Source organism: Nipponia nippon, unplaced genomic scaffold (assembly GCF_047370975.1).
Source record: "Nipponia nippon isolate SJK-2023a ecotype South Korea unplaced genomic scaffold, ASM4737097v1 scaffold_12, whole genome shotgun sequence".
Lineage (NCBI taxonomy): Eukaryota > Metazoa > Chordata > Aves > Pelecaniformes > Threskiornithidae > Nipponia > Nipponia nippon.
Genome location: NW_028262313.1, coordinates 23703889 through 23725843, shown reverse-complemented (window position 1 = coordinate 23725843; position 21955 = coordinate 23703889). Strand labels below are relative to the sequence as shown.

General features: G+C 54.6%; 2 long non-coding RNA genes across 3 annotated transcripts; one reads left to right on the top strand and one right to left on the bottom strand.

Annotated features, from left to right (window-relative positions):
* Positions 1-943: 943 nt before the first annotated feature.
* On the bottom strand, positions 944-7558 carry LOC148056769 (uncharacterized). Of its 2 annotated transcripts, none has more exons than XR_015702668.1 (5): positions 7365-7558; positions 6732-6867; positions 4628-4703; positions 3474-3622; positions 944-2002 (listed from the first exon to the last, which is right to left on the bottom strand). It is a non-coding gene; the product is annotated as an uncharacterized LOC148056769 (long non-coding RNA). The 2 variants fall into 2 exon arrangements; XR_015702669.1 differs by having other exon boundaries at positions 7391-7558.
* Positions 7559-7721: 163 nt separating this feature from the next.
* On the top strand, positions 7722-10528 carry LOC148056768 (uncharacterized). Its single transcript, XR_015702442.1, has 3 exons — positions 7722-7820; positions 9306-9494; positions 10452-10528. It is a non-coding gene; the product is annotated as an uncharacterized LOC148056768 (long non-coding RNA).
* The last annotated feature ends 11427 nt before the right edge of the window (positions 10529-21955 follow it).

The window sequence follows — 21955 nt, the reverse complement described above, 5'->3', positions numbered from 1 at the left end:
CCGGGGGAGCTGCGGGGCTGTGGGAGCCATGCAGTACATGGGGCAGGACAACCCGGCATTGTGGGGCCACCTAGTCAGCCCTGTGCTGCTGCCTGCACCCTGCCAAATAATTCTGTCAGCGCCTGGTTTATGGGCCTGAAATGGGAAAAAGTGAAAGGTGCTCTTTGCATTTCGTTGGCATATCCACCCCCACTAAGTCCCCCGCTCCCCATGGCCTGGCCAAGCCGGGGCCATGTTTCCCTCTCCATCTCAGCACAGAGAGAGCAGCAAATGCTGCACGCTTTCCCGTTGCTTAATTGGAGCGATGCCGTGCGGTCCCCTGGCACCCAACGGCGGGCCGGCAGTGGCAGGCAGCCAAGGTAATTATGGCTGAACGGTCCTCTCCGAGTCCCCAAAGAGTCTTTACGAATCATCGGGTAACGGCTATAGTTCAAGAGAGCGCGGTCTTTGGGGAGCTGGTGTAATTACTGAGATGTTTAAGCCCTCTCCGGCAGTGCTTGGTCATGCTTCCCCTGGCTGCTGTGTCGGTAGGGAGGGCTGACAGGCAGCAATGAGATCCCTGCTCCCGCGCTGCCTGCACAGGGACAGGCACAACGCACCCACCACCGGTGCTCCAGCCTGTGCCGGGGCAGGCGCAGTGGGAGGCAGCAGTGGGGCAGGGGGTCGAATGCAGCCTGGGGACTGCTGTCCCTGCAAAAGCAGCAGCAGGGCAGCCCTGGATGGCTTCAGGCTGGGGAGGGAGCGGAGAGGAGGGGGCTCAAGTGCAGGGCTCAGCCACTCACCAACTCACACCCCACCGGCACAGCAACACCTCCCCCTTTATTAACAGCAATTATTTCCTTTTCCCATTTATTATGATTAACACTTGGAGGTTGCGCTGGATCAAGCATTGGCTTCTGCTAAACATTTTTATAAACACACACACTCATAGATATATAAAGAGCATATATAGAGATTTTCCCTTCACACACACATACTTTTCAGCCTTCCTTTCTAGCCCAGTTCGCCCAAAACAGAACCAGTGCTTGGGGGACGCACATGCTGCTCACTTGCGGCCAGTGGGAAGAGTGCAAAGCCAAGGGGCTGGTTTCTCTGCTGGTAGCACGGAGCCAGTGGAGCTAATGGTAATTTATATCCACTGGCCCTTCCTCTTGTGCTAGCTTGGCCCTGGGGTCCCCAAGGCATGAAAAGGTCTCATAAATTCCCAAAGCTGACAGAAGGCTGTTTGGCTTCCGTGGATCCTGCAGAAACGAAATGTGCCATCTAAGGTAGCACTGCGTACCCTGTGGCTACAGAAAAATTATCTTGGCTGGATTTCCATTAGACCACTCAGCGAGCAAGAGTGAGTGATTTGGGGGCATCCAGCACTGATCACGGGGTGCTGGGAGGCAGTCAGGGCTCTGCAGAGCAGGTCTGCAAGCGCTTGTAAAGAGAAGAGGATTTTGCAGCCTCTTATACTACACAAACCAAGGGGGCGAGATGCAGGAGGGGCTGCAGGAGCCCCTGGGACAGACTCCTTGGCAGCAGCAAGCACAAGATGAAGCTCATTGCCGTGTATTTCAAACCTGAACCTCACTGCTCTCATTCAAGGAGACCACAGCAACATGAGACGCGAGAGCATAGAAGCCCTGAGGCCACAAGGCACCTTATGAGAAGTACATGCACTTATGAGAGGAACAAGACCCTGCAGGGTAAAGCAAAGCAGAAAGAGCCTGCGCACAAACCCAGTACTCCCCTGCCCCTTTACTCCTCTCAGCAAAACAGCAGAGCTGCAAGACTCGGAGCAGCCCGATCTGCTCTTCCTCAGGCACGGGTAGGAGGAAGGGCAACAGCCTAATAGACAAACAGGTTTCAGGCAATGAGAAAACAAGGACATCAGAAGCATCACTTAAAGTAGCAGCAGGCTCAGGCTGTGCAGCAGCTTCTTTCTGCTCCGCTTCACAGATGGGTGCCTTCTGCCACTGCAATCCTAGCAGTCGCACCAGTCACCTCCTCTGTGCCCCTGTCAGAGTGGGATTTGCAAGAACAGGTTTCAGAAAGCACAAAAATGCAGCAATTCCCACATCCCTTGGGGTTGCCCCCCCATAACTGGGAGAAACCTGGGCTGGAGCTCCTCTGAGGCCCTGCCTGGAGCCATCACGGACAAGTCTGGCTGGGGAGACCTGGGGAAGGTACTTTGTCCTGTGACCATGGTGTCTGCCCACACCTCTGCTGGCTGGTTCTGAGCTGGGCTGGGCTGCCAGCAGGGAAGAAGTACAGGCTACAACCGAAATAGTTATTTTTTTTTTTGATCACAGGTCAGTGAAAATCCTGCAAGTCCAAACTTTCAACCTCTATCAGTTTTGCCCCATCTCTGGCACTGACCAACACCCAGGCACCAGCCAGTTCAGCAGGGCTCTTACAGAGCAGCAGTAGTCAGCAGCAGAGAGCATCCCCCGTGCACAGGGACAGCATCCCTGGTGCCTTGGTTAGAGACCACAGAAGAGCCCCTGGGCTGGACAGCCCTGGCAGAGGCTGAACGGTGGGGGCCAGGCTCAGCCCCAGTCCCCTCCTGGGCTTCCCGAGGCTGCAGCCCTAGTTTCCACCTAAGCTAATTGTTAAAAAAAAAAAGTATCTCTCAAGCATGATATGCTAGGGGGTGAGGCAAGCCCCCCTCTGGGATCTGCTTCATCATCTACAGCCTCATCTAGGGCGGTCCCCAAGTGAGCATCTGAAGCTAAGGCCAAGGAGGTACAGACATTATGTCCAAGCTGGAGACTATCCTAGGCTGCTTCAGATCCTATAGTCCCTCTGTCCCAGCACATCAGAGCCTGGGCTGCGGCTTCCACCCAGGCAGGCAGGGACCCCAGAGCCCCAAAGGGAGGGCAGGCAGCGAAGCCACACTCCTTTTTCTTGCCTGCGAGACATCTTTGCTGCTGCCACCAGACACATAAGGGTAAGTGAGAACCCACACTAATTTCCTTGGAATGGTCAAGGTTGTCTGTTATCACTGTTGTTGAAGCTATTTGGAGAACAGCTTGTTCCCATTAGGAGCAAAGAAGTCAACACTCCTGCTGTCTTTGGGATCTCTGGCTCTAGAGAGAGGAATTTTACTTTTCGGAGTGAAAAACAAAGCAACATTCATGGGCACGGTAGTTGCTTCTGATGCCACCTGAAGTGTGGATAACACAAGAAGGCATCTTTTGGAGTCCCCCCCCTTCACACCAGATTTCTTCTGTTCCCTCTCCACCACCCATCCCCACCTGTAGCATCTCCCCACTGCAGCCCCCTCCCAGTGAAAGCTCAGGGGCAAACCCCACAGGGGACCCAGCCAGTGTCAGACACCCGTGGCCAGTCCTCGCTCTGCCCGACCCCAGGCAGGAGCAGGCTGGGCTGTGCCTACTGCTGTCCCTGGCACTGGGGACACCTCTGGGCTGTTCCCCTTCTCCAGACGTCAGCACCTCCAGGTGAAGAGGGGAGATGCCTTTGCTCACCTTAGAGGTGGGGAGGAACCCTCCATCACTGTGGGTTCTCCAGACACCCCCAGTGAAGGGTTACACACTGCTGGCACAAACATATTCCAGACAACCACCTTCAGGCTTCTCTCTTCAGTTGGTTTTCTAGGAGGGATACATCTCAAAGCCTAAAGTAAAAACACTGTGCTCAAAAAAAGGTAGCTAAAACCTGATGCAGTCATAAGATGACGACTTGGGTAATGTAACCTGCTTGAGACAGGACACCAATCCTCTATTTCTTTCAGAGCACGAGTTTTATACTGCAATGCGGCCCCAAAGAGTGACCAATTTCCATAAACATGCTCTCCCCAACTCTTTGTGGTCACTACCAGCTTTTCCCTGCCACCCAAGCAGCCCCTCGCTGCCCTGTCGGGGCGGTTGGCTGGGCTGAGCAGGGCTCCAGGAGCCGCCTGCCTGCTTTTCCCTCCTCAGATCAAAGATACAAGTGTCACCTGCAGCTGTAACCAGTAGCAAATCCATGCTGGCTTGTGTACAGAATGGCTGTCTTGTACCGGCAGGCGCTGCTGCTGTCAGCGCCAACGGGCCCCTTGTCGGGATTTGCATTTCAGAAGGAGCCCGCAGCCGTGCGATGTTGCACATCTCCTCTGCTCGTCACATTTGCATAGAGCTCACAGCGAGGAGCATCATCCCCATCCCTCCCTGCCGGGTGGGTTTGGTTGTGTTGGGCTTGTTTGTCCCTCGAGTGCTGTGTTGGTGCCTTGCTGCTCCCTCACCCCACTTCCCAGCTCTATGCCATTGAGCAGCAAGGGGAGTAAAGTGACCCCTCTGTGGCTTTACAGAAACTTGCAGGAATTTAACTCACTGGGTCCATCTTTGATAGCAGGCGATAGGAACTAAACACAACACACTGCCTTCATCACAGCACCTGCAGGTCCCATTTCAAGGCTGGCAAAGCAATAACTGATGCTGAGCAATGAAAATCCATCCCAGAGTTTTAGTGACAGAAAATAATCAGAGCAAACTTAGGGTTGTACCTTTCCTTGTCGTGCTGCTTCCTCCATGAGGGAAGATTTCTAGAGGCTTTAGTGCCCCCTGAAAAGGTCCCTCCTGCCCACCCACCCCAGCAGCTCCTTCTGCAGGCAGAAGCATCCCGCCAGGCACTGGGTACTCACCCTGCACGGCCTTGACAGTGCCAGGGCAGCAGCTGCAGAGCGCGGGTGCAAGGATCCCTCTCCCTGTGTTAGGGCTCTGTAAACAAGCCTGCACTCAGAGAAGAAAAATTGGCAGGTCTTCTGCTTTTAGTAAACAAGCCGTCAGCTCACCGCGTCCCCCCCCCAGCACACATGCTCCTCGCTGCATCAGTCTTCCCTGATCGCTTGGCATGTCTTCTCCTAACCAAGGAGCAATTTGATTTTGTGGAAGGAGAGGGAGCGGTTTTCTTAGGCAATTGTACCTCTAATAGAAACCTTCCCTTTGAGCTGGGCCATCCAGGAGAGTAACATTACTCCCCCAGCCCTGCCTTGAGCAGCACAGCCACGTTATCCAGCAATTTCCTTTGGCATCAAAGCTGAAAGCGAGCACGTCACCCAGAGTTAACAACATCACAGCAGCATGGATATTCACCTCTCGCAGAGTGATAGGAAGTGGAATTGATTGCAAGAGATCAGACACCGAGACTCTCATTAACTTCTGCTAACACCTGAGCAGCTGACAGACACTTGCCTTTTTGGATTATCTTCTGCACATTTCCAGCCAGTGACCCTGGGGCTGCTCCAGCCCCTGTTTACTTAATAACATGCAGCGTCACCAGAGCAGCGGCTCAGCCCTGTCTGCACCATGCTCCCACCAGAGCATCCAACCCCGGAGCATGTCTGAGCGGAGGTGCAGCACCACAGATCTGCTCTGTGCCATGCCTCCCATTGGCCTCCCCGTGCCCTGTTATCCATAACATGGGGGAAGAGGATGCTCTCTGCCCCCTCAGGAAACTTTTCCCTCTGAGCAGCTGGAAAAGCCAAGGCAGCGGCAGCCTGAGCCCAGCTGGCCTGATGATGATGTCAGGCTGAATTTGCGCACAGCTGGTGGAGGATCCCTAAGGCATGACCTTTCTGGACACGCCAGAGCATCTGATGTTATGAAGTAATAGGTAAAACACCCACAGATACCAGCACACACAGGCAGCCGTGCTTTCTGCACAAGTCCCGTACAACAGAGCAAACCTGCCAAGCAGTGCAATGCACATCCAAGAGGAGGAGTGCCGAGGAAAGGCTCCCAGCTGCCACGCCAGCTTCCCACCTCTGGGGCTGGGCCCCATGGCAGTTTACAGAGTGTCCAAAAGCATGGGTTTCTCTGTGGAGGGCCCTCCTGGCTGGCCATGAGCTGGTACAGCCTTTCAAGCCCACCCCACAGCACAGGGAGAGCTCAGGGCTGCAAAACCTGAACGGGAGGGAACTTTAAAGCATGGAGGAGGAGGCACGAGCAGAGCAGGACACAGGGAGCACAGGCCTGGTTTGCACAAAGGCATCACCAGGTTTGGAGGGAAGGGCACAGGCAGAACATCGCTGCTTTAGCCCCAGCACGGGGCCGGTGAGTGAGGCTATTTCGAGCTCTGCCGCATGGCTCCCTCCTGCCTCACCTCTGAGAGCAGTAACACAACCTTTGGGGAACGTGGCAGGTGCTCTTTAATCTTGCCCACTAACAGCTTTGCTGACAAGAAGCTTTTTTCCTCAAAACCTTTTGTCTTCTCTTTTGTTTTGGTAGGGTTTGATATCCCTCTCCCCTCTCTCACAGCCACTCCAGGCTCCTCTTCACCTGCCCTGTCACAGCCTCCTTTAAGAGGAGCAGCAGCAGGTTAACATCCTTAAGAGCCCCACGCCTCCCTCCTCTCTCCAGCTCTGTACTCCTCTGAAGCCAGGTTATGATTACAGGGCACCCTTGAAAGGCGAACTAATACAGCCTGTGAAGGGGAAGACGCTCTATGCAGCCAGCGCATCCCTCCGGGCATGAAACTCCCAAAGCTGCTGCTGTAGAAGACAGAGCATCTGCACCCCTGGAGGATGAGGATCCTTTCACCCATCCTCCCTCTGACTGCACCAGAGAGATCAGCTTGGAAATAGGAGAATTGCCCCACTTTTCATTGCTTTTCTTTCCGTTTTGTCCCCTACACATGATGCTGTTGCTAACTCAGCACTTCCCCTGGGAGCTGCACCCTCCTGCCCACAAGCAAAACAAAGCCAAAGCGCAAAGCTTCACTGGCAATGGGGCTGGCCACAAACTCACCGTGTCACCTGGAGCGCCCAGGGAGGACAGCGAGTGCGCGGGGAGGCAGCGCCAGGCATGGTGGAGGAGCTGAGGCTGCAGGAGCTGGCGCCATGCCCGCTGTGCCGGTGGCCCCGTGGGTCAGGAGCGGGGCACACTGGAAGAGGAAGAAAGCGAGAAAAGAAGAAGGTGCTGGAATATCATAAGAGGGAAATGGGTTTTCATTATGCTAACCTAGAGGTACCTGCTTTTAAGAATAAAGCATCAAATTAGTATCTTTTAAACAACAGCAAAGAGGAGATGTAGCAAGTAAATTCCTCTTCCCTCATTCACATCTGTCTCAGATCGTCCTGCTAATTTCAAATTACTACAAACTTCTTTAATACCCTGCCAGAGCTTTCAAAAAAATTTTTTTTAAAACCACAGGCTAGCCAGTTCCACAGCCTTGAATTAAACATGCAAGTGAGCAATGAGAACAAAAATAAAAGAAAGGTCAGGCTGTATTTCACAATGCACACTCACTACTGCCCAGCAGGAAGGAAGATGGGGAGACAGTCCCCTCTGCAGAAGCGCTCCCCAGCCTGTCCAGCCCCCTGGGGCTCCAGGGGTAACAGGACCTGGGACCACATGGGGAATAAATGGTGAAAAGCCCACCTCCTCTACCCTCCCCAGCACAGCACCTGCCAGATATGAGCCAGAGCTTGGCAGGGTGAGGGGGAAACCACGCTGGTGGTATGCGGCTCCCTACACACAGCAGCTTGGGGTCAAAGATAGGCTGGTCCTGTCTGGGTTGGCTTAGCCAGACCTTCCCAGCCCCAGCTTCCCTCCTCTCCAGCAACCACAGCATCTCTCTGGGTCTCCCTCTTCCCAGAGAGCCACTCTGCACCCACTCACACATAAGTAGTCCCAGCTGGTCCCAGGCATGTCTCAGCAGGAGGTTTCAATCTCCTAATTGGCACATCCCAATGGAAAAAGCATTTAGAAAGATACTGGTGCTCTCAGGAGGTTCTGCTCCCATGAAACAGCTTACGATGGTGCACGTACTGGCAGTGCCTGTGCTGTCTTGTGCAGACCAGGCTGTCTCCATCCATGCCAGTGAGGCTGGTCCAGGTGAGAAGCAGGGCCTGTATCCCTGGGGAGTGGAGGGTGTGAGAGGCTGGCATGAGGGCTTTGAGGGGCAGAGCAACAGTGAGCAGGGAAAAAAGGTTTCTGATTTTACCTGCAGGTAGCACAAAGCCGCAGTAATGCCAAGGACAGTGCTCAGGGGGACAGGAACCGAGATGAGGTGGAGTCTGGTGGAGTTTGGGTCCAGATGTTCTCCACATCTCATGGTCCACCAGGGTGGCTGAGAAGCAGGACATGAACCAGGGAAATCACCAAACTTTAACAGCAAGTGCACCTGCAGAAACATTCCCCTGGTCCCTGCACTTTCTCATCTATCAGGGAGCAGAAGCAAAGGCTGAAAAATACAGGGGGGCTCACAGCTCCCGTAAATCAGCATCATTGACTAGAGTAAATTTACACTGATTTATGCCTGTGAAAGATCTGCCTGGAGAGGAAAAGCTGTGCTTTCTGTTTCTAGACAGTAACAAAATGAAGAAAAGCACAGCCAGAAAAGCTGGGGTGGAACAACCAATTCTGCAAAGATCCCCCCCTCATCCTCCCCATCGCGCTCTGGACACGGAGCCCCTTGGAAGAGCCACCCCTCGCTGTCCCCATGGCAGCAGCAGCTCGGGGCCCTGCAAGCAAAGTGCTGCCTCCCCTCTGCAGACCCCACGTCCCTTCCTATATATGGGATCTGAGGCTTAAATAAATATGTGACTATGTAAATAAATACGAAGTGCGTAGCTTGAGAGGCAGGTTAATGGCTGGGGAAGCTGGGCTTGACCTCAGTGACATTTCAAATTAGTTCTGCTGCACTGGGTTGGTGCTTTGAAGGGATTTGTGCTTGGGCTGGATGTGGAAAGAAACGTTAAAATTCACTATGTGAAGAGGCTCTCTGGAGCTTCCTTCCTCCTGGGGAGAGACCTCTGCCTCCTCCGTCATCCCAGGGTGAACGTCTGAGCTGCAGAGATGCTGGGGAAGGTGGGCAGCTCAGAGGTGGGCATGCAGGAGGAGATGCTGGGGAAGGTGAGCAGCTCGGGGTGGGCAGGCATGTTGCTCTTACCCTAACGTAGCTCCCAGGGACGTGGGGACAGGCAGGCCGGGAGCAGGCACAGAGCATTGCCCCCGGGACGTCAGCCCCATGCTGGCCACCAAGCTGTGCAGCCAGATCCTCTCCTGCTTCAGGTGGGTCACTCAGGTGTTGGGGCAAGTGTGTAATATATCCGCACACGTACGTTATATAGAGATACACTTGCATGTGTGTGTAATATATATACATACATTTGCATGCACAGAGATAAAATTCATTAGAAGTGGGCAGTGAATATATTACTGGTGCTTAATACATGCACTGAAAGGCAAGTAGATGGCAGAAAAGAATACATTACAAGAACAAAAGGGGTCATTTGTACAGGTCTATCTTGGCCCTCTTGTGAGTGTGTGTCACGATACAGGTTTTAATTACGTGAACCCATGCTGACCTTCCCGCAGGATCTCATCTCTGACACCAGAGCAGCCTTCTGCCAGGGCAGTCTTCAGCTCTCAAGCGCGAGGCATATTAATTCCTCAGTGAACAGATATGACAGTTTTTAACGTCAAGAAAAAAAAAAAATTCCTGCTTACCCTGGGGAATGGCTGGACTGTTTTGGCTGAAATTTTCCTGTGGAAGTTCAGCTTTGGGTAAGTAGCATACGCAGGGAGTTTCAGCCCAGGCAGATGTTGGTACCTTTGTGAGCTGAACTCACCTCCAGCGTGGAGCTGCTGTCCAGTCCGGCTACCTCGCTCCTGGGCTGGATGCGCACGGTGACGAGGATGCCCTGTGGAGCCGGCGGGACCCCTGCGAGGGGACACTGCACGCCCAGCCGTGGCTGCTGGCTCTGCCTGGGAGAGCGGGGCACAGCTGTGCCCCCCGGATCCTGGCCCTGACAGGTACCTGCCACACTAATGAGTATGCTGTAATGAGCGTGAAGCCAGATGGCACCACCAAGATCACCCAGCAAGTGCCGGCCCCAGGCAAACCAATCTATTTTGAACAGCCACTGACTGCTCATTGCCGGCTCACCCCGCTTCCCTTCAAAACCTTCCCTTCCTTGAGCCTTGATGTATTTGTTTTCCTTCCTCATTAAGAGGCTCTCACCAGGGCCTGGTGAATGGAGAAACACTGGCAGGGTTTGTTTCTCTGGCACCGTCCCAGTGCAGAGCTGCCCCTCCAGCCCGCTGGCAGCAGTGACCATGCTGGGAGGATTGGATGGGGACGGGGTCTCCTCCCTGCGACCGCCTGCCCTGGGGCTGCTGGGGACGGGGACATATGGCAGCAATTTCCCAGGCCTGTCCATCTGCCTCCATTTTGCTCCGGAGGGGAGAGAACCTGCAGACCTGGGGATGCCTTTGGCCCTTCTGGTTGGCTTTTGGTGCAAGCAAGGATGCAGAAGCTGGTGCCTGTTGTGAGGAGGGGCTTGGTTCATCCCGCCTGCAAGGATTGCTCAGGGACATTGCACCTGCTCCTGGAGGGGTCTGCATCACCTCTCCTGCATGCCTGGTGCTGCTGCTTGTCACCGTGCTGTGCGGTGGCGGCGGTGGCACACAGCAATGGAGGGTGGGAAGGGGACAGACGAGGCTCTTTGCTCCCTTCCACAGGAGGAAAACTTTCTGCCTGTTTTGAATGGCCGTGCAGGAAGATGCCGCAGGATCTCAGGGTGTGCGAAGGATTGGGCTCCCAAGGTTTTCAGCCTCTGCAGAGGACTGGGAAGATGTATTTGGATAATTTTGGCTGGTGGAGTGACTCAGCCTCCTGACAGCCCTCCAAGACCTTTGCCACTCCACCTAAACAGGGATTATTTCATCCTCTCAGAATGGCTTAAGCACTAATAAAAGGCATTAAAAATTAATTTTCCATGCTGTCTGTCGGCATTTCTTCCATCCCTGGAACACGCTCAACAAGCAGAACTGATAAGCAAAACCCAGACAACGTCCTCCATGCTAATGCCCCCCGCGCAAGCGCGCTCCCCCCAGCCTGGCGTTCATCATTAGGGGGAGGCTGTGCAATTATTAAAATTCTGTCTTTCTCCCTTTCTTAAAAAAAAAAAAAAAAAAAAAAAAGGAAAGATTTTGTTGGCAGCTTGGTGATTTGCTACGGGTGTCAGGCCTGCTTCTCTCTCTCCTCGTGTCAAATAACATAGGCAAAGGAAATTTATACACATGCACACAGGCATCTCTGTATACAACGGGCCTCTGCCATCCGGCAAGACTCTCTTCCATCTCCCGACGGCCAGGAGGGAGGTTTCTGGGCTGTGAGCTGCAGGAGAGAGGGGAAGCAAAAGGAGCGGGAGCAGAAGCAGCAGGGGATTGGACAGGGGCTGCAACGCAGCTGGGCTCCGCAGGTCAGCTTGGCATGCCTGGGGTTTCATTAGGGCTGATGGCAACTCCTCTTGGGTCAGGAACTGTCCAAAAAGGACATTTTAATGCCTTCTGGCTGATGGGGTCCTGGCTGGTGCCTTTATCAGCATGTGGGCAGCTGTTGTCAGCTGAAGTGAGGGGCTGGAGCGTGGTGTGCCTGGAGCAGGGGGGCAGCGAGACCCCCCCAGGTCCCCCAGCAGCTGCAAAGAGGTAGAGCAGGCTGACCAAATACCTGTTTTTGCCAGGCACAGGGGTGGAGGGAGACTTTAGGTTTTGCACCCAACATCGTGTGGAGGAAACGGGGAAGCCGTTGAAATCCTCCCTTGCAGCCAGAAACCCCTCTGCCAACACCAGTCTTGCGGAGTCCTGAAGCGAAGCATCCCTGCCTGGATCAGGTCTGTCTCTGGCAAGCGGCCACAGGGTGAGCTGGGCAGGGTCTTCTCCTCCTGCTTTATGGCCAGGAAAGGGCTCTTCAGGGCCACTCCGACCAGGCTGTGAAGGTGTGGGACATGCACACTGGCCTTCGAGCAGGATTTCTCCCAAACTGGGGATGAACAAGCCCTGGCTGAGACTGGAGGTCCCGGCCAGCATTTGGGATCCCAGTGCCCTACATGCTGTTCCAGCTCAGAGCAAGGTATGATGAAGGGGTATCTGGTCAGCAAAACGTAAAAGTCAACATGTGGACCCCAAAGTGACCATGCAAACCGGTGCATTGCCCTACCTTGCTGCACAGGCACCAGCCCCAGCGAAACACTATGAGCTGGGTGTGAGGGCAGAGCCCGTCCATGGGGCCGGTGGGGCTGCCATCCCTGCAGAGACCAGGACACCAGTCCGGGAAAGGCACTGGCACCCCATTCCCAGCCAGCACTACTGCTGCAGCCGCCTCATTCGCCTTGGAGCCACCTAATTACAGCTAATTAGCTTTTCTGCCATAAAACCCTAAGGAGACAATGGAGAAAAGCCTCCTGCCTTTGACAGTAATGAAGTTAAATAGATATTTATTTATCCCTTTATTAGACAAACCAATTATAATTTTACGCTTGAAATAGCTAATTTTTAAATGTGATGTCGAAGCATATGTATATACCAACGTAATATATAGCCAGACCTGGCCTATAACAATCCTGCCTCATTAACAGCATGGCTAAGTTAGTATTTAAATATACGCTAATGCACCCATTCATAAAATGATAATTAAAAATACGCTGAGATGCAGCTATTAAGACAGAGATCCTGGTTATTTATAGGCTCTGTTTTTAGTTTCGAATGATAAAATCCTGAGTAATTGCTTGGACTGGTGAAGTTTTGCTTCCCCCGGCGCTCTGACCCACTGTGGCTGGGAACGCAGAGGCTGGCATTTCCCATCGAGCCTGCCATCCGGCCGGGCAACCATGGGAAGGCTGCGGATGGTCCCATGCCCGGGCTGAGCCAGCAAAGTCCCCTGTGCCCCCATGGCAGAGGGCAGCCTGGCACGTCACCAGAGCACACGCACGCCTTCCCTTCCCTTGCAAGATGAGCAAAGTCCATCTGGCATCTCCAGAAAGTTTATGACAAACAGCAGGAAGGGGAGAAAAGCTGCTGCAGACTGCAAAGCAAACACCCGGGGAGTGAGGCTCCTGAAAAAACACCGGAGAAGAGCCTGTGGGTGCATGATGTGCCGGCCGGGTGCCTGTGCCTTGGAAATAAGAGAAATTATAATTAAGCCACCCTGGTCCCAAGTATTTGTGAATGCCTAATTGGATGCTGGAGGCGACTGGTAATGAAGGGTTTGGATTTCTTTTAAGAGCTCAGTGCTAGTGTTTCCCGTCCACAGGAGCTCACCCGCCACTGCTCCACCCAGCCCTGCGGGGTCCTTGCGTGCTGCACCATCCCTTATCCAGCAGCATCTGCCTCCCTGCCAGGTCAGCGAGCAGTACTCATGCCTGGGCAGAAAAATGCCAGATCCCAAATTTCCTGCTCCAACCAGGTTTGCTGCCCGTTCCTGCCGTGCAGGGTGGTGCAATGGGGATGGGGGCTCACCAGGAGGCTCACATCCACAGGGCGCAGCAGGCAGGTTGGGATGTGCAGCTCCTGTGCAGGGGATGGAGGAGCCCAGACCAATGCCTTCCCCCTTTTCCCGAGGGGCAGGCAGCATGCCCTGCCTGAATTTGCTGGGGCTCAGCCTGGTCTGCAGCTCTCTGGGCTCCCTCCTTATATTTGCCCCATGGGAAATCAGAGGTAATGAGGGCTGTGACTGATGGACCACGTTTTACTGTCCTGCCTGGTCCAGCTGCACACCTGGGCCCCTATCCGAGCCCGTCCTGTGTCCTCTCCCCCTGCTTCAGTGCTCTTCTCCTCACTTCTCTCCTGCTTGCCCCAGCAAGGTGCTGCCCTCCCATGCAAAAGCTGCTCCCGATGCATGCAGTGGCTCTCTGCTGCAAGACTGGAGTGAGAAGGGGATTTATCCCTTTCCAGACAGCTGGAAAGCAAAGGAGCCGAGTGGCAGGTCAGACTTTGGGCTGTCCACATCATTCATCCTCAAAGTGGTTCGGTTCTGTCCCCACTTGTCCTGCTCTGCTCATGCAGGCTCCCAGCAGGCACTGGTAATCGCGGCAGCCCCATCACCCCCGTCCTCCCCGGCTGGAGTAGGCTCTGGTTTCCCCCTGCCTTTCCCTGCCATCTGGAAGCGGGGCCGGGTGGCTGGAGACCATCTGACTTCTCAGCCAAACACTAGATACTGGAGATCATAGAGGGACTTCTAAAAAATTAATTTTGCTGGCTAAAAAGCTCCAGAGAGTGCAATTCAGTGCTCAGTTCAGCTGGCCATTTCGGCTCCGGGCAGGATCTACCAAAGTGCGGCGCGACCCCACAGCATTTGGAGCCATCTGGCCCGGCAGCCCCAGCCCCCCAGCCCTGGCCCCAGCCCGGCGCGGGTCCCGGTGCTGCTGATCCCACCCGGTCCTCTGGCTCTTCATCAGCTCCCCTCTTCCCACAAGACTGGGGGCCTCCTGCACACATTGCTAGAGGCAGGCAAGAGTTATTTGGGAAATGAGAAATTTGCTTTAAAATGTGATTTCAGCCGTCTCACACCTAGTCAGGATTTTCAGCTAATTTTTTCTGAATACTTCTAGTTGGAGACATTTTTGCTTCAGCGCTAGAGGCACAGAACGACCCATGAGAAGTTGGCAGCTTTGCATCCTGCAGCCCAAGGGCTGGGGTATAGGGTATCGTTCCCAAGGATATAGGAGACCCTTTTCCAGCCCATCCTCTATGTCTTATGGGACTGGAGCGCTGCAAGGTGATGGCTGAGTTTTGGCGGGACAAGGCCAAATCTTTGGAAGTCCTAGTAGTTAAATGCTTTATACCACCTTGTTGGGTCTATCCTCTCCCTCCACCCAGGCATCCAGGCCCCTTGTTCGTATTTCTCCTACCACCACCTCTGCACATGTGGGCTCTCAAAGACCCAGGCTCTTTTCCCAATCCCTTAGCTCAGCCCTCTGGGCATCGACCTGCGCATTCAGCCATACATGGGACCCCACTGCGTGATGGGGTCAGGGGAGCTGGGGGCAGTGGTGGCAGTGCTGTCCCCTACAGCTCTTGCCCGCGTGAGCATAGAGCCGTGGCCAGCAGCCGGGTCTGGGGCTCTGCGGGATGGGGCTGCTTGTGCAGGAGGATGGTTTCGGATGCCGTGCTTGCTGTGTGTCCCTGCTGCGCTGCACAGCAGCATTTGCCTTCTCTCTCGAAGCCACTGCGGAAGGGGATGGGAAGAGGCTTTCCAAAGCGAGAGGATTCCCAAGGACAGCCAGCTGCCAGCAGAAGGGCACGGCAGAGCGGGGTGGCTGCGAGAGGCGGAGGTGCTAGAAGGAGCCTGGAGCTACGGGCAGGAGACTCACACAGCCTGCGCTGGGCACTGCTGTCTCGCCAGCCCCAGGGCAGGTTCCTCGCTGGCCCTGTGGCCCTGGCAGCTCTGTGGCCCCCAGCTCTCGGGGCTGCAGGGACTCCCTCCATGCAGCTGGAGGACCAGGGGGCTCGGCACTCTCAGATGCGCAGGATGTTTTACATCTCCCATCTGCTTCCCCGCCACCGCTGCCATCTGGCTCCTTCCCAGCCTGGATACTTTCTGCCTTACCCCTCACTTCTCCAAGAGGCTCAGCGGCTTCAGTGTGTGCAGAACTCTGGCTTCTGCTGCCACTTCCAAATCGCCAGCAGTCAAAGGCTCGTCTCCGCACTCCTGCTGGGGCAGTGCTCGTGGCTGCCCTTCGCAAGGGGCAAGTGCTGTTTTCTACCCCCTCACTGCTTCCCAAAATGCTGCTGCAGCATCCTCCTTGCCCTGGGAAACCCATGGACCTCCTGCTCTCTGCTTTACTCATTCTTGCTTCACCTTCACTGAGGTGCTTCACTGAGCTGTTCTGGTTCATTCCCCATGGAGCAGAAGTGAAGATGGCCTTTAGGACCCCCAAAAAAAACCCCGACCTCCAAAGGAGCCGATGGGGTTGGTAGGTGATGGGTGTCACAGCTTGACCACACTGTGCCACCGCTCATCTCCCTCAGCCCAGCCTTGTCCAGCAAGGCCACAGCACTGAGGATGGGCAGGTTTGTGCACGACAGATGTGAGTCTGAGCCCACCTGGCAGCACTCACGTCGTACGCAGGCTGGCGGATCCAGGCACGAGAGAGGGAAAAGGCTTCCAGGGCTGGGCGCAGCCAGGATGGGGATTAGAGCAACTCTGCAGCTAATTTTCAGTCACTTGCTGGAAGTGTGTGCCACAATGAACTGATGAGGAACCAGCCAGAACCCATTAAATCCTCTGCTAAATGCATTCAGCTAAGCATGTGCCCCGCCTGCATCTTGCCAGAGAAAAGCCTCCTGCTGAAGGGTCCAGAAACCCCGCTGCCTCCTTTCCTCCCATGATGCTGCCCCAGGCAGTGGGGTCTCACCCCAGTGCCCCCTGCCCGACCTTGTTCCCCTGTCCCTGCTGGCAGCAGGCTCAGCTGCACGGCAGAGGGAGGGGACGCCTTCCCCGCGTCGCACGGGGTGTGGGTCTGCTCCTTCATCCTGCCGTGTTGGTGGGGGCTCTGCCCACAGCCTCCTCCAGCACCCCTGCTGCTGGCTCCCTGCCCGGGCAGCTCTGACACCCTGCTGATGGCTCTAGCACCTTTTGGGTGACACCCCATGCTGGTGGGGGTTTGCTTGCTGGCCCCTTGGTTTAGCCAGGCTCTCTGGGGACACTGTGGGGACGCTGCGGACCGCATTCTCTGGAGGCTGGGGGCCACCCCAGAGACAGGGTTGGGTGACATTCACCCACTCAGACACCCCCCCCCCCCCGCCCCGGGACTCCGTGCACTTGGGCCGGGGCCGCGCGGGGGCGGGGGCCGCTGCCCGCCGGCAGACACTGGATGGCACTCGCACTCCTTGGCACGGAGGGATGCCATCGGGTTTTCTTCCGAGGAAAGGAGAACGGGATTTTCCTCCCTCCCTCGCCCCGGGCGAGCCCGTGGGCCGGGACTCCATGGGGTCCGTGGGCGATGCGTGCCGAGCAGGCGGCAGCAGCAGCGAGGCTGCACGTCTGGGGCGAGGCACAGCGGGGGCCAGCGCTAGCTCCGCGGCAAGGCGGCTTTGGGGTCTCCTCTGCCGCTGCTTTGCACCTCTAAAGCATTGCCAAAGACTGCACAGACGGGCGCTTCGTCAAGGCTACCCCTGCCAAACAGCAGGCTATAGCAGTCCCTCCATCCCCCTGGCAGCTGGGATAGCTGCCGGAAGCACCGCGGCTCAGCCAGACCCCCTGCAACCCCGGAGTCCCCGCTCAGCATCGTCCCTGCAGCCACAGTTTGCTTGCATGTGTGCTGGGGTCTCCAGCCGGCTGGAATCCCCTCCGCGGAGCACGGGTCCCCACACCTAGTGAACTCGGTGGGAATTACAACACATCATTTATTAAAGGGTTGCTGTCAAGGTTGACAAGCCCCCAAATTAAGTAGCTTAAAAATTCCATTAGCTGAGGTCTTTCTGGTGCCATGTCCTATCTCACTTTTGTTTATCAACCTTCACGGCTCTGAATATCTAGTAGCTGCTCAGCTGTGTCCGTATGGTGGAGATACGCGGGGGGGAGGACGGGAGAGTCGGGGGAAGGGAAAAGTTCACCAACATGCGGCACGTACAAGGATCTCTCTATAAATGCACTTTGGAAGCCGGTCACACCAGCCTGTAAACAAGTGGGGCCCAGGTTCACGTGTATTTAGCACTCCAGCAGTGTGAGAGCAAAAACTTCTCAGGGACTAAGGAAGGGGAGGGAGCTGGCTTGAGTTTCAGGTCTCTGAGGCTCTAAAGACTGTGGTCCAGACCCCCTGCTACTCCACACCAAGGGAAGGTGTCCTGTGCCCCTCCGCTTGCAGGCTGGGGCTGCTGCTCTGGAGGAGATATGGGCAGGGAAAAATTCTGCATTTGTGTCAAGGAAGACGTAGCCGGGAGGTGCAGGTGTGGGCTTAGCAAGGGGACATAGTGACTTTCTTCCACTTCACATGATGCCTGGGCACCAGCGAAGAAAGATGCTGTGCTGCTGCACAGCTCTGTCCTGCCGTCCCCTCTGGGGTGCAGAGCTCTGCCGTGCCGGGACATGGCAGGACCTCGGAGCTTCCAGGGAAAGGGACAGGCTTCCTGTGCAAGCACCTCTACAGACCAGCCTTCCCATCACTTCTAGCTCAGGAGAGGGCTTTTGCACTGCTAGAAGAACATATTCCTTTAAAATAGAAGCTGGGGCAACAAACGTCAGAGCAGCTCTGGCAGCAACTGCGAGGTGTGGCCAGCAAGAGGGTTACTGAGTCTGGCACATGCCGCTTTCAGTTACGAGGATGGCGTTGCATGTGGGTCCTTGCAAGGGCTTCCATCAACACGTCCTTACCCATCTCTGTCTCGCCGCAGCTGCAGGGCTGGAGAGCACAGTGTGTGCGACAGAGGCACGACAGCCTGTGAGGCGGTGGGGATGGGCCAGGCTGCAAAGCAGCTGCAACAGCACAGCCCGTCTGCTCACGCTCTGCATTACCAGCTAGGTGCTCTAGAAACAGCTTTCACAGCGCACAAGGGAAAAGGGTGCTAGTTCGCAGTGGGCTGTGTGGTACAAAATGCCCCTTCACTCCACACGCTGCAGAAAAAGCTGGCTTCCAGACTAAAAACTGCTCCACCGCCTTCACCGACATTTTCTGGCGAGACGGTCCCATAAATGCTGCTGGAGGAGGCAGGGAGCTGCACACAGGTACCAGTGCCATCCACCTGGACTAATGGCTGCTGCTCCTCGCTCACCCCGACTCGAAGGCACCCTCTGTCTGGGGAGTTGCTCTGAGGATGCAGCTGCTGGGGACAGCTCTGCTCCCCTGCCCGAGCTCAGGTATTTCTCCTCCTCCCTGTTCTGTCACTGTCCGTAACCCTTGCACAGAAGCAGAAAAAGGAGATTTTGTGTCTCTAAGGCTGTCTGTGCTTGTTACTCGCTGTCCCTCTGGGCGAGATCACCATGGACGGCTCTAGCAGACGGCGGTGACCTCCCCAAGAGAGGAGAAAAAACAGAGAAATTGCATCCTACTTTGTTCAAACAACCAGCCTGGCCCGCAGCTCCAAAACTCAAACTTAATCTGTCTGCAAAGCCAAAGCTCCTTCCAGGGCTGAGCAATTAGGGCGAGTGCTGTCCTGAGGCTGCGTCGTGCAGCAGTGCAAGCTATCTAATGGGCGGGGGGAGAAGCCCACTGCTCCCTGGCTCCTCTTTGGCAGGGGGATGCTCCAGCGTGCTTTAAATAATCAGCACGGGTCCCCGACCCAAAGTGCTGCAGCTGCAGCTGCGGCTGCGAGGAGTTCAGTCCCTCTGCTTCTTGGTGACCGCAAGAGAGACACTCAGAGAAGGGTAGTGATACAGATGACTCCTGAAAATACCTGAAATATCAGTTGAAAGATTATTCTCCTGAAATTCCAGGCTGATTTGCAAGTTAAGGAGAATGGGATATATCAGGAGAATCAACCAAACTTCAGGAGACATCTCCAAAACTCCATTTATTTTTAACAACTGAAGCACCTTTCTCTGCTCTGTGAACATGAGGTCGCATGTCCCATCAACAGCCTGGCTGTGCCAGTCCGTTGGGCTTACTCACAGCGGGGTTACTCACGGGGGTGCCAGGTTACTAAAGAACGGGACTGAGACCTACCGTCCCCTTCAGTGCCATGCCATGCTTCAGACTGGAGCAACTTCACGAACTGAACCGAGCAAAGATGGCAAACGTTTACATGCCAAAACCTGCTGCGTCGGCAGTTGTGTGCTTGTGCACCGTTGGCGCAGATGTGGTGGTGTCAGCATGGAGGAGTGCGTTGGTGCTTGACGGCGTGCATGTGTGCAGGGACAGGCAAATCCGCGCATGAAACCCTCCCCTCGCCCTTCTGTCTCCAGGAGCAATTACTGGGTGTGAGGGGAATGAGAAATCTGCGTGACAAATCTAGAAAAAGCAAACTGCTCCACTCCACCAGGAACCCAGCTATTTTTAAGTTCAGGGACGATGCACGCAGCCAGATAAAATATTCCGCCTTGTGCAAAAGAAAACAGGAGGAGACTAGAAACATCCCAGCTCTGTCTGTCCCTTGCAGCCCTCTCCCCACCTGCTCCCTGGTGCACGAGGCCTCCCTGAGACCCCGCTGCAGCTCCGTGACTCCTGCCTGGAGCTGGGAGGATGCAGAAAGCCGGGCATGGGGCCGGACGGCTCCAGTCCCGCTCCAAACGCCAAGTGCTAAATATGTGCTGCGCCATCTCTAGGAAACACTTGCGAAACCCACTGACCCAAATACTCCGATGCAGAACACATCCCTGGCTGAGCCGGAGAGATAACGAGAAGAAGAAGCGAATGAATGGTTGGCAGCCACCCCACTGGAGAAGTGATGCTACCGGCCAAGGAGATGAGCAAAGGGCTTGATTTACTCCCACGAGTGGTGGGTTTGGTAATGCAGCCCCTGCGCTGGCAAGGGGAGGAGAGCACCCCACGTCCGCCCAGCCCGTCACCCCTCTCCCCAGGGCCCCGGCACCCCCGAGGGCGGGGGGCGTGGGGCGGCGCAGGGATCGTGGCCCCTCGCTCGGAAGCGATGGCTCCTGACAAGCGCGCGGCGGGAGCGGAGCAGCGTGAAAGCGACCTCATTGCTGCCGATCATGTCAGCGTGGGGAGCGAGACCCCCGCTGCTGACCTACTTACAGCTTAAAGGAGCAGCCCGGCACCGTGCAGCGAGGGGCTTTGGGGGGCCTGCGGGGCTCTGGAGCAGCCACCGGAGGCTGTGCTGTCAGGGATGCTGTGGAAGGCACCAAGGCAGCATCCCAACGCTGTGATGGTAAAAATCTGTGGATGTTACCTCTTGCTAAAATGAAGTTGTTTTTCTCAGCCCTCTGTCTTCAGACCACTATAAATAATGATGCCGAGCACAACAAAACAAATACATGCTCTTTGCGTTTAGTTGCCACTTCCAATAATAATAACAACTGTTTTTATTCATGTTTACTCTAGCGCTGCTGCAGCCTCGCAGAAAGCGGCACCTTCTTCTGCCAGGCAACGGGAGGATGTCAAGGACTTTTTCATGATCAAAGTGGGATCCCTTCGTGCTCTTGGCCACTTAATGCAAGCACAAAAGGTGAACAAAAATACAGAATTATTTCCTGTGATAAACATGGGACCAGGTGGAGACACTCCTGATGCTGGGAACCTGCGTGGACTTTTTTCCAGCAGGACAGCTCCGGCACAGCCTTTCTGCGTGTCTACTGCTGTACAAACTAAACCGTCTCAGGTCTAATTTCAGTCAAAGGGAGTTGACTTGAAGTATTTTTTTATATGAGGCTGTGTACAGTTATTACTCTTGTTCATTTTTTTCTTCTAATAAAAAAAACAAACTAGGAAACAAATATTCCCGTTTCTTCCTTAAAATTTGATTGTATTAGAATTGAAATGAAGGATTTTGCTACGAATCTCCCCATACAAAAATTATAATGCCTCAAAGAAATGTTTTTAGATGGTCAAACAAATATTTGCTAAGGAGCTGCTTTGCCCCGTCCTGGGGGTCCTATGCCTGCGGCTCTCCTGGCCACGCTGGAGAGGCCACGGCTGCAGTGCCATGGGTGTCCTTGCAAAGAGAAACTGCCAAAAAATCTCCTTCTGTGAACAGTTTTTCATTTGAAATATTTTCCTTTTGTATAAAAACAATGCAAGCTTGCAGCTCGCTATGCATGTCAAGACATGCTGCTGCTTCAGCATTTTCCCCTGCCGGGCTGGGGGTGCGCAGGCATCACCCGCTCTGCCCAGTGCAGCCCTGGGAACGGAAAAGTTTGTTCTTACTCTGTTGTATTGCAAAATTTGGAATTTTTTGTTTGGTTTAGAATTATTTACTCCTCACCACTACAGCTACTTTCCTTTGCTCTTTTGCACTGACAGTTTTAAATAAAACCGGAAAGTGAATAACGCTGAGGGTTTTCAAACAACTTGTCTGTCTCCTGTTTCCCTGGGAGAGCATTTGCAAAATGAAAGCATTTAAACTATCTGAGATGCGATTACCATGAAATGGATAGGAGAAATAAGAAACAGCAGTGCAAAAGCACTACCAAAAATACCCGAGATATTAAAAACGAGCTTTCATCTTCATGTTTGTTTTGTTCAGAGCCCGAAAGGCTGCTGGGGGAATGCGCACAGCAACGCAATTGAAAAGTTCAAGTTATCCAGAAAGCGCCTGATGTTAAAGGTGCTTAAAATACAGACAAAGATGCA